Here is a 10,522-nt window from a genome sequence, read left to right on the forward strand (position 1 = left end):
CCATAAAAACCCAACCAATGAAGGTCAAGTTTCTGTGATACATATTTAATCACGTAACAAATTAAGTATACTCATATTAATTATTGTGTGGGCTAATTGATCATTAATTAACTTAATTTTATCTCGTTACCAGATTTCTAAGTAGAGCTAATTGTAGCCTAAGCGAACAATACAGACTTATTTATAGTAATTTGGAATGTTACTTTTCAGCTAATTGGGACAAGCGTGAGAGTCGGGTTACAGACCGCGTCAGTAATGCAATACTATCTCCTTTTGGCTCCCTAAATGTTACACAATTATGGTCTTACTTAGTCATTAACGCTTGGTTACGAAACGTTTTTAATCAATTTACTTTTTTAATCAATTTATACACTGACGAATGCCGTAGGTACATTGCCAAGAGGCAAGAATTTTAAAAGAACAAGTCTTAAGCAATTCCAAAATAGTATTTTTAAACATAGATAGGTACCAAAGTTTTCCGATGTAACAAAACAACGAGGCAACAAGATGTCGATAACAAGGCGTCGCAGTATAGAGATGTCGTAGAAAGGTATCCGAAGAAACGAAATACAACGCAACGACTTTCGTACTCAAGTAGGTAACCCGATCAAGTCTGATATTCAGTGTTAAAGTTGAAAAGTTCTTTTTATGCAACGCTATTGAAGTTTGCGTTTGTTGCAAACTTATGTTTATTTTAATAATTTGTAAATAAAGAAGGATATCACGCTATTTTCAAATAATAGCCTCCTTCTAATCATTCAGCCGAATAATTACTGTTTTTATCAGCTAAAGCTGTAATTTTTTACAGAACCACATGAACGCTTGCGTCCCGCGAGACTTCACGTTTTAGTCCAATTGAATTGGTACGAATACGTGAAATCGAATGCTGAACGTTTTGTGTTATTTACACTTGTTGCGGAGTCAATCAAGTGCGAAATATAATATTCATTCTTCAATTCAATTCACACCGCACTGGGCGAGACGTATTTTTGTATTCAATGTCTTTAGTTCGGTGGAAAGCTGGACGAATAAGTTCCACTGCGGTTTTTTGATTAATAATTATATCGCGGTCGTATTAAACACAATGAGACAATGCATTTTTTACGAATTGTTTTCTCATTCGCTTCAAAATATTTTGTTCTTCGGTTTTTAATTTTTGTTACCATGAAAACTAATGATGTCACTTGTAATTATACCACAAATCTTTTCAAAGCTACGAGAGGTAAAAATTTTCGTTCGTGGTTTAATGGTCGGCATGTTGAAATTAGAGGCTTTAATACTCATGCCATCAATAAGTTTGTCGTCGGTACACCGCCATTACTCATGTAAATATGTATTAGGTATACCTAATATTTCTCGTTTAAAGTATGCTCTTTGCATTTGAATGCATTATTATTTTAAGTGACGTCATAATTATTTTCATATAGTCTGATATTACACTTGGATAATTCAGTTACTGCCGTAGCGCCGCGATTGCTACGAGTGTATCGCTTCCGACGCGGACGACGAATCCGACGTCGTAGTAAGTAGATAAGTTCGCGCTCGTAGGCTTACTACGGCGTAGCAGCTTTCGGTAGTTTGTATATTTTTCAATGAAATCCGACAATATTAACGAGTGGATACCGTGGATATATGACCTGCATATTTTCTGTGCACAAATTAAAAGAAAATCAATACTGTAAGTACCTATCGAGTTTTGCATTTCTAGGAATATTGCGAAGAAAGCTGGTTAGATAAGGTAGTTTTGTAAAAATAACATTCGCATATTCAAGTAGCACATTACTGCTTTGTTTCTCTGAATACATGCTTACCGGGAACAGTCTTTAGTTTCACTAAAGTAGAAACCTGCTTTTCAATGTGTATTCTTTTATGATATAAGATGAGTACTACTAGAGGGCTTTCATTCAAAACGGACAATAGAAGAATATTTTCCTTCTGAAACATAATGTCTGCTTGGGTTTAAACTTACACCATTCATTTCAGTTAATTGGTTAGTCGGAACAAATATTTATCGGCCTATTTACGTGGAATCAAAAGCCGAAAAGAAGTGAATAGCAAAATTCATTTCTGCTTTTTGCACCTCAATTTACAACACACAATGATTCGGTAGGGCCAGACCACCTTGAGGTTTTAACTTTTACCAAATGCAACATCCAATAAGGACAGATTTTAGATTCAAATACCATAGTGCACATAAATTGATGAGAAAAATAACAAACCCAATAGTATTCGGAAAATAAAGACTAGCATAGGGATCCATAATTTGAAAGATTGAGCTGTTCTATTTTTTTAGGTATAGCAAACATGACAAACTTCTTTGTTTTCAATTTAACCTTCTCTGTTAATGGTTAGTTTTTTGATTAATACCCCTAATTAATATCACCCGGCTTAGTTACCAGTCACCATATACGAGTAAATACTAAATGGGTGAGTCGACTCTAAATGAAGTGAGACAAAGGTTGAAGAAGACCATTTTAATAAATCGTGAAAAAAGCAAGCTAAAACTCACCTTGAACCGGCTCAGATACTCCTGCTGGCGGGTGATGTCGGTGGCGAGGATCAGCGAGCTGATCTGGGCCTCGAGGGGCGCTTGCAGAGCGCTGCCTTCGCCGAGGACGTCACTCTCGATGAGGCAGCTGATGGCCGAGCGCCAGTGGTGATTCTCAAGTACCGATGTGTTCTGCGGAAGAATGGTCTGGGTTAGGTCTTTGCAGGGACAGTTGTCACTAACTATGAATAATCTAATAGTAAAATTCAACTGGTAGACTTGTTTTTTCGCGAAGAAGTGCTTTACACTGAAAAAAATGTTTGGTTACTGCTTACACAACAAAAGTGACTACCAAACACTTTGGTAATGAGGAACAAAATGTTGTGTAAATTAAACAAATAATTCTGTAGTGAGCTAGACATAGTTTGGTTATAGTTAACACTTAGTTCGGTGGTCACTTTTGTTTTGTAAGCAGTACCTAACCAAACATTTTTTTCAGTGTTCGCATATCTGTATGGTGGCTACAGCAGGTTACGTGGGTTATGACTACTCGAAGCACCATGTTTCAGCCAACTGCCAATAATCAGGGAATTCACCTACCAGATCCAGATGCCTAAAGCTTACTTGCTGCAGCAGATTATGTGATGTACGTCAATATGCCAATGGAAATTACATGAAAAGGAAATGAACCCTATGAGACAAGTTTACCCACAAGTTTTGCGAGTTCCCTCAGGCTGCTAGACGGGATAGAGGGCCGCTTGCATCCCGTCAACTAGTTGCTGTACTTGAACATTGATCTCGACTACAATGGTGTAGTGTAAGAAACAAGACGAGTTTCTTAATATAAGCTGAAGTTCCCTGAGCGTTAAGACGCCGTGTCTACTTAATGACAGGCATTGAAATTTCCATTGAAGGCTTATTATTATATCACTTCCAATATGCATTGTTATTTAACTTTAGATGAGGATAATACGTACGTTAGAGAAGTACGAAGATATTATTTTCACCTTGCATACTTCATTGTTTACTTCACTAACCTGTTTGACAAGCTTAGCTTGCTCTAATATCTAAATTCCGAACAAATAAAAATACTTAAGAACAGCAATTAGGTTCGTCTAATCAAGTCATTCTAACATGTACCTACCACTCTACTAAATTGGAGGCTATCACGCAAAATATTAAAGATCAAGTCTAATGTACACATGTCACGTAAGTTGTATCCAATTTAAAAGGACGCTGAAACGTGTATATTTATAATTCAATACGAACGTAAAAGCCTTGCTGGAATGCATTGAGACCATTAAGGCCCAATCAAAATCAGGTTGCCCTGTGGTGAACCTTTGATGCACCGTAATACGAAGTTATTCCTGTAGTTGGGAAGTGAGGCGCCCACTTAGAATGCACTAAGTTCCATCGCCATATGAGCTGATTTTGAATTTTAGGTCAACGGCGAACATTGAAAGCTAATAGGTGTAGGTGTAGTACTGTACTATGAGTTCAACGTTCAAACGAACTTGTAACATCAAATTAAATAAAAGCACTGCACTAAAATTAGAATACAAATCGTCCCGTACAAAAACAAGTAATTCTTTAAACCTAGCAATGTTTGATTGTTTTAATAGAGCTTTGGAAAGTTTAGAAACCTCACACAGCAAAAGTTGGAAATTTAATACATTAGTTTGTTGAAAAGCTGTTTAGTGACTTAGTACTAGAACAACATTTTGTAAATACTTCAATCGAAGTAAAAGTTATAGCGATTACTCATTTATATTTTATTACCTGTAAAACAACGAAAATTACTAACAATAGTTTAATAATGCAAATCAACAATTAAAACACGTCCGACCAAGCCTTCTGTTCACGCCTTCTTTTTGTTTAAACAGCGGTCGGTGAAAACGGAATTTTCAGCTGAAATAAAAGTGGTCAGCAGTAATCCCCGATGCAGTGGTAATTATCGGTATATAAAATCGCGAGCCGATTTATTACGTTTTCCGATTATTTATTCTCCAATCTGTTTCAACGGATAATATAACGAAAAATATTGTTTTCTATGAAGTTTTCACGAAAAAGGTTTTACTGGGCGAGTTACCAAATTACACAAAATGAGGATCTGTGTTGATCAACTGAGCTTTTGATTGCTGGGTGTAATCAACAGCTCAGTTGATCAATTTTGGTATTGAACCGGTTACAGAGATTAACTTAACAATAAAATTATTGCGTTCACTAGAAATACGAGTAGTTTTTCATTTTAAAATTGAATTTAAGCACTTTTTAAGCGCAATGAGTTTTTAATCCATTAGAGCATTTTACAAACAAAGATACCTATGCCTAAAGCTCTTCTGCTTAAATATTAAGGGCTCTCACAGAAAAGACGGCGGCGGGTCGCTACATTCCCTACAATATGGTCGAGTGAAGCGATGGCTGGTTCACACGTCATGTCTGTGAACAGGCGCTGCCTTCGGGGACTGGTCAAGGAAAGATATACCTGACATAAAATATATGTATCAAAACGCAACAATTAACCTAGAAATTAGCACGGCACTAAAGAAATATATTCAAAACTGCCACGCGGTCTCGTGCTAGATGGGCGTCTTAAAGGCCACCTTCTATCAACGGGAGCGCGTGGTAAGTAACTTGCTTCTGAATGTATGTAACTTCCTACTTTTTTATATTTTTTTTATATTTTTAAACCGGCAGACAGTGGTGAATGAGTTTGTTGCGGCGCTTCTTCTCAGCACTTGCCAAATGTTTGTCTCGAAGCGCTGGTAGGGCAAAAAAAGAATGAGACATGTATAGGCTCCTTAAGAGCATTTGACGATTTGCAAGAACTAATTTAATTAGTCTAAACAAATAAAGATAATTTTGATTTTGATTTTTGACGTCTTAGCAACATCGAATCAAAACGCTTAATTGATTTCAAGTGATATTCCATGATTAATTAGTTATAATTTTCGGAGAGTGAACAACACTCGAAACTTGTCCATAATATTTTGACGTAAACAAGCCAATTTATATTCTGGATTGTAGAGGTTACGGGGTCAAGAAGTTTGTATTGTTTTGGTCTCAACTCCAGCGGAGGTAGTGGCGGACGGGTCGTCAAGGTCATCGTCATCCTTCACCACTCCGATTGAAATCCAACTTTTGAAAGGTGTCATTTTGTAAACGCGTTCGTATTATTAAAGCTTTTTGGAATGAAATATTATGAATTTAAACTCTGATTCCGAATACTCTTTGGGTTTATTCTGAATCGAGTAATTGAATACCATCGAATTACCAGATCTACTACCGAATAACAAGATTTTCCGCCGAATAATTTGAGGATGCTCCAGTGTTTTGATAATTTTACGATAATGGTTAATTTTGTTAAGTGGAAATTTTCAGGCATAGTCAGCAACAAATATAATTTCCTGATGAAAGTACTCAAACTATTTTTACACTCACTTATTGAGATATTTTAAGCTTTGCTATTATGAGAAAAGGAGAGTTGGACTTAGATTACAAGTTTTAATAAACCTGAAATAAACACACAACAATTTAGAGGATTCCGAGCTTAATATAAAAGTTAAGGGTCATATCAAACGCCTAGGGCTTTTCTAACCAAACCAGCTCAGAACTCATATTTGATATTTGTTACAACAAGTAGGTACTTATTATATTATTCTGTGGTTACAATATCAAGACTTTGTGTTTGATGATACTATGTTTGAGCTGTTATTTGAGTTTGGAAACTTAGGTATAGATCGTTTTATCCACGAAGACGCGCCCCACCATTATTCCGCTAATGTTTGAGTGTTCACGCACACTACAATAAGCGCTCCTGAACACGACGCCGTCGCGCCGTTGCACTGTTTACTTATACGCGCCGCGTGAAGCCCGCTGCCGCGCCGCCGCCGCACTGCGGGCGAAATTATGCTTTGACAGCGCGGTGGGGCGCTCTTATGAACAGTGTAGGGGCGCGGCGGCGGCGCGGTGGCGGCGTCGTGTGCAGGAGCGCTAATGACGCTCAGATTGCTCGGATCAAACTCCGCTTCCCTCGACCAAAAATTGATGGGAGGCGTCTTCGTGGATGAAACGATTTATAAGTTTACTTTTTGAGCTTTATTAGTATTCAAAGATAACAGGGTTTTTTTTTGTTTGTATCAATTACGTTCCCCTGACCAATGCAAGCCAGTAGGTGTTAGGAGCGTATGTTTGAACGGACAGCTTTACACGATACAGCGTGTGCGTGACGCTAGGTGGCGTGGGCGCCGCGGCACGTCACGGTTGGGCGGTGTGTTGGCGACAGCGGTGGACTAGTGTGGGTTGCACAGGGATTTGTAATAATTTCATGGCGTTTGTGGTCTAACCTCTTTGAAAGGAGCGGCTGGGTTACTAAGGCTGAGTTTTTTTTTGTCGCGGAGGAAATGCCTTGCGCACCGTCACCACTGCCGGGGGAAAGGGTGGTGTGTGGGACTCCCGGCGCCCTGAAAAGGGCGCTGCTCCGCACTATGGATCGAAATTGCGATTTATGGACATAGCGATTTTTATCACAATTTCTATTTGAAAAAAATACCTATCGATAGGTTACGTTATTATGATGAATAAATGCTGCATAAGTTTTTCTCTAAAACCAACAGTTTGGCTGGAAAAAAATATTTTCCATTTTCGTTGTATGGAATGAAATACTAAATATACAGTGTGAGTCACGTTAAAGTGTACATATGAAAATAGATGAAACTAGACCTATTTTTATCGACAAAAAAGAGGTCAAAAATTTTTTGAGATTTTTTTAAATATTTTTATAGAATTTCTTTTCTTCCAATTACGTATTGTAAAGAAAACGTAATAACTTTTAAACTAAGCGGTATATCCTGATAAAATAAAAACAGTGATAATGCTAAATAACAGGCGATACTAAAAAAATACATAAAATACACAAAAATAGCCAACAAATAATAAAAAATGATACTTTTTGAAAAAAATCTCCAAAAAATGCCCCTATAACAGGTGGTTTTTATTGTTTTGTATTATTCTCTATCGTATTACCTTTGTAAAACCAAAAATTGCATGTCTCTATCCCTATCACAACATTTGCTATGATAGTTTGAACAAAGGCCTACCACAACATTATTCTCCTCTACAGGTAGGGACAATTTTAATTTTAACTAAAATGCTTATTTTACTTCGATATCTTTTGTTTTTACTTGCAATCTAACTTGTCTTTATCAAAATTACAAATCTAGAGCCATTTTCAGTTTCGTTGTTAGCGAAGCGTTGAATGGCGCGCCCGGAGAGGCTTAGTTCAAACGATCATAGCAAATGTTGTGATAGGGATAGAGACATGCGATTTTTGGTTTTACAAAGGTAATACGATAGAGAATAATTCAAAGTAATAAAAACCACCTTTTATAGGGGCATTTTTTGGAGAAATTTATCAAATAACCAAAAAAACACGAATTTTTAAGCAGATTTTTTTCAAAAAGTATCGTTTTTTATTATTTGTTGGCATTTTCTGAGTATTTAATGTATTTTTTTAGTATCGTCTGTTATTTAGCATTATTACTATTTTTATTTTATCAGGATATACCTCTTAGTTTCAAAGTTATTACGATTTCTTTACAATAAGTACTTGAAAGGAAAAAAAATCTATAAAAAATTTAAAAAAAATCTCAAAAAATTTTTGACCACTTTTTTGTCGATAAAAATAGGTCTAGTTTCATCTATTTTCATATGTACACTTTAACGTGACTCACACTGTATAACTAAAACAGATAACACCCATAGACAACAACCAACACTAAAACCCGTGGTGAGGTTTGTATCTGGTAATAGTGACCGTAACGGCCTTGCCACACTGGCGGATTGCAAGCGGTTTCAAAGCGGAGCGACAACGCACCAAACACGCTGCGTGACGGCAGCGAACACGCGTCTCGGTGGCGAAGACGTCGCGGCCACGCGACGTGTACACTACGTCTCCGCTCCGCTTTGAAACTGCCTGCAATCTGCCAGTGTGGCAGCTCACTAAGGCAACTTATACGTATAGGCTTTCTTAGAACAGGTAGTAATAATTGTAGATGTCATTTACTTACTTAACAAACCTATGTTATTATATTATATCAGAGTCGTGAATGAGCGAGAGTCATAAATTACTTATTTAAGAAACTTTCCAACTAGTCAAAGAAAAACTTATAATGTAATATTTCGAGTTTGTTTTCTCAAGTAAATTCAAAGTAAAATATCTCCGAGTTCATTAATGAAATAATTCCAATTTTTTATTAAAAAAGCATAGATTTTCAAGTTATGCTGTACCGTAAACTAAACTCATTAATTAAGTCATACTTTGAAGAGTTTTAAAATTAGGTGCGTATAAAAGGTAGTTACTAAGGTGACATAGGAAAATAGCTATGTTTATTCCTTATCTTCGCATCTCTGCAATGCAAGATTTGTCTCAAAAAATTCGACTAGATCATCCACTCAAGGAATGTACAGTAGAATCCGATTATAACGACGCTCTAGGGACTGATGACATTACGTCGTACTATCCGGACTTCGTACTAAAGAAGTCATTTCTACGTAATTTTTCAACAAATCAACCAAACATGTGTGTTGTAATATGACGCGCATATTTTGCGTCGTTATAAGCGACGTCGTACTAAACGGGTGCGTGACAGTTTATATAAGTTTATATGATATAAATTCATTTCAATAACGTTCATATTGTATAATAAACGTATGTAATAATAACACTTGATATAATTTTTTAACATATAATGTTTACTTCATACAATAAATCATTTGTAATAATATCATTTCAGATACCAATCACAACGCATAAATACATTTGATATAAACCTTACTTAATCTAAGACTCATTTGATGTAATTTTGTTTAATATAAATATAATTTAACATAACCATTACTTGTAATAAATATTATTTATTATACTCTTTAATTGATATAATTTCTGATAGATATAACTTTAAGTACCGTTGTACCTAAGTATGTTCTTCTTTAGCTTGACTTATAAATGACTTTAGTGACAAAAACGAATCGCCGTAAAACCGACTCCACGTAGTCTTGTCTGCCCTACCCCTAGAGCACGGTAATACTATCTATACAGTATTCCAACTCAGCCATATTTTTGAAATAAATGTCAACAGCCCCGCGGTACGTCACGGTATGACAACATGCGATAGCGCTGCTCACCTATAGTACCCATTCAAATTACATCTGTCTACTTAGAATTTCTATCTAGTTTTATGATTGTAATTTTTTTTTTATTAGACAAACAAAATACTTTGTGAATGGAATAAGATAAAAATGCGTGTTGTTTTGTGATTAGTAGATTTAATTTAAAAAAATATGCTAAAATAATTTTGAATCTACTAATCATAATGAGTACTTAATGACCTGTTACTTTAATTTCAGGCTGGCGAAGTCGTGGGCCAAAGCTGGTTTTATACAATATAATTTTCATTTCAAACCAAACTGACTGAAAATGTCAATTTCTGACAGTTAATGACTAGTTTTTGACAAATTTGATCGTTTAAGACGGTCAGTCAAATTCAATCATCTTAGTCATTTTCAACACTAGGCCATCGATGTCCGTTCGGCACATTCTCGACACCCCTAACTTTTGGATCTCAACCACGTCCCGTGATTTGAAATTCGAAGGAAAACTCGCGTTTCGTCGGTTTATATGAAGTCACAATACTGTATGATATTATTACCGTGCCTAGAGTGTTATTTAGAAGCGCGTAGGCACGGAGGGGCGAGGCGGCCCGCGGGCTGAGGAGCAGGTGGCTGGAAGCGAGGCGCCGCAAGAAGAAGACGCGGTGTCGAGCGAAAGCCATCTGCGACGATTAGCACGCGAGGGACCGCCAGAGTCCCGCAGTGCCGGAGCCGTGACAGAAGTCTCAAGTTTTTAGTCAAATTTGCATGCTGCATGCCTGCATGCCTGCTTGCTTGCTTGCTTGCCTGCTTGCTTGCTTGCTTGCCTGCTTGCTTGCTTGCTTGCTTGCCTGCTTGCTTGCCTGCTTGCTAGCTTGCTCGCTT

General features: G+C 36.8%; 1 protein-coding gene across 2 annotated transcripts in view; it reads right to left on the bottom strand.

The window, feature by feature from the left end:
* LOC114361040 (calcium/calmodulin-dependent 3',5'-cyclic nucleotide phosphodiesterase 1C-like) overlaps positions 1-2,686 on the bottom strand; it is a 36,179-nt gene extending 33,493 nt beyond the window's left edge. Inside the window, exon 1 of one of the 2 annotated variants that reach the window (XM_028315956.1) lies at positions 2,510-2,686. The gene's annotated coding sequence lies outside the window, so the exon portion shown is untranslated. The remainder of the gene's footprint in view (positions 1-2,509) is intronic. The other variant, XM_028315955.1, reaches the window with a different exon arrangement.
* Positions 2,687-10,522: the final 7,836 nt, after the last annotated feature.

The sequence above is a fragment of the Ostrinia furnacalis genome, unplaced genomic scaffold, assembly GCF_004193835.3.
Source record: "Ostrinia furnacalis isolate ACB-3 unplaced genomic scaffold, ASM419383v2 OfSCF5395, whole genome shotgun sequence".
Lineage (NCBI taxonomy): Eukaryota > Metazoa > Arthropoda > Insecta > Lepidoptera > Crambidae > Ostrinia > Ostrinia furnacalis.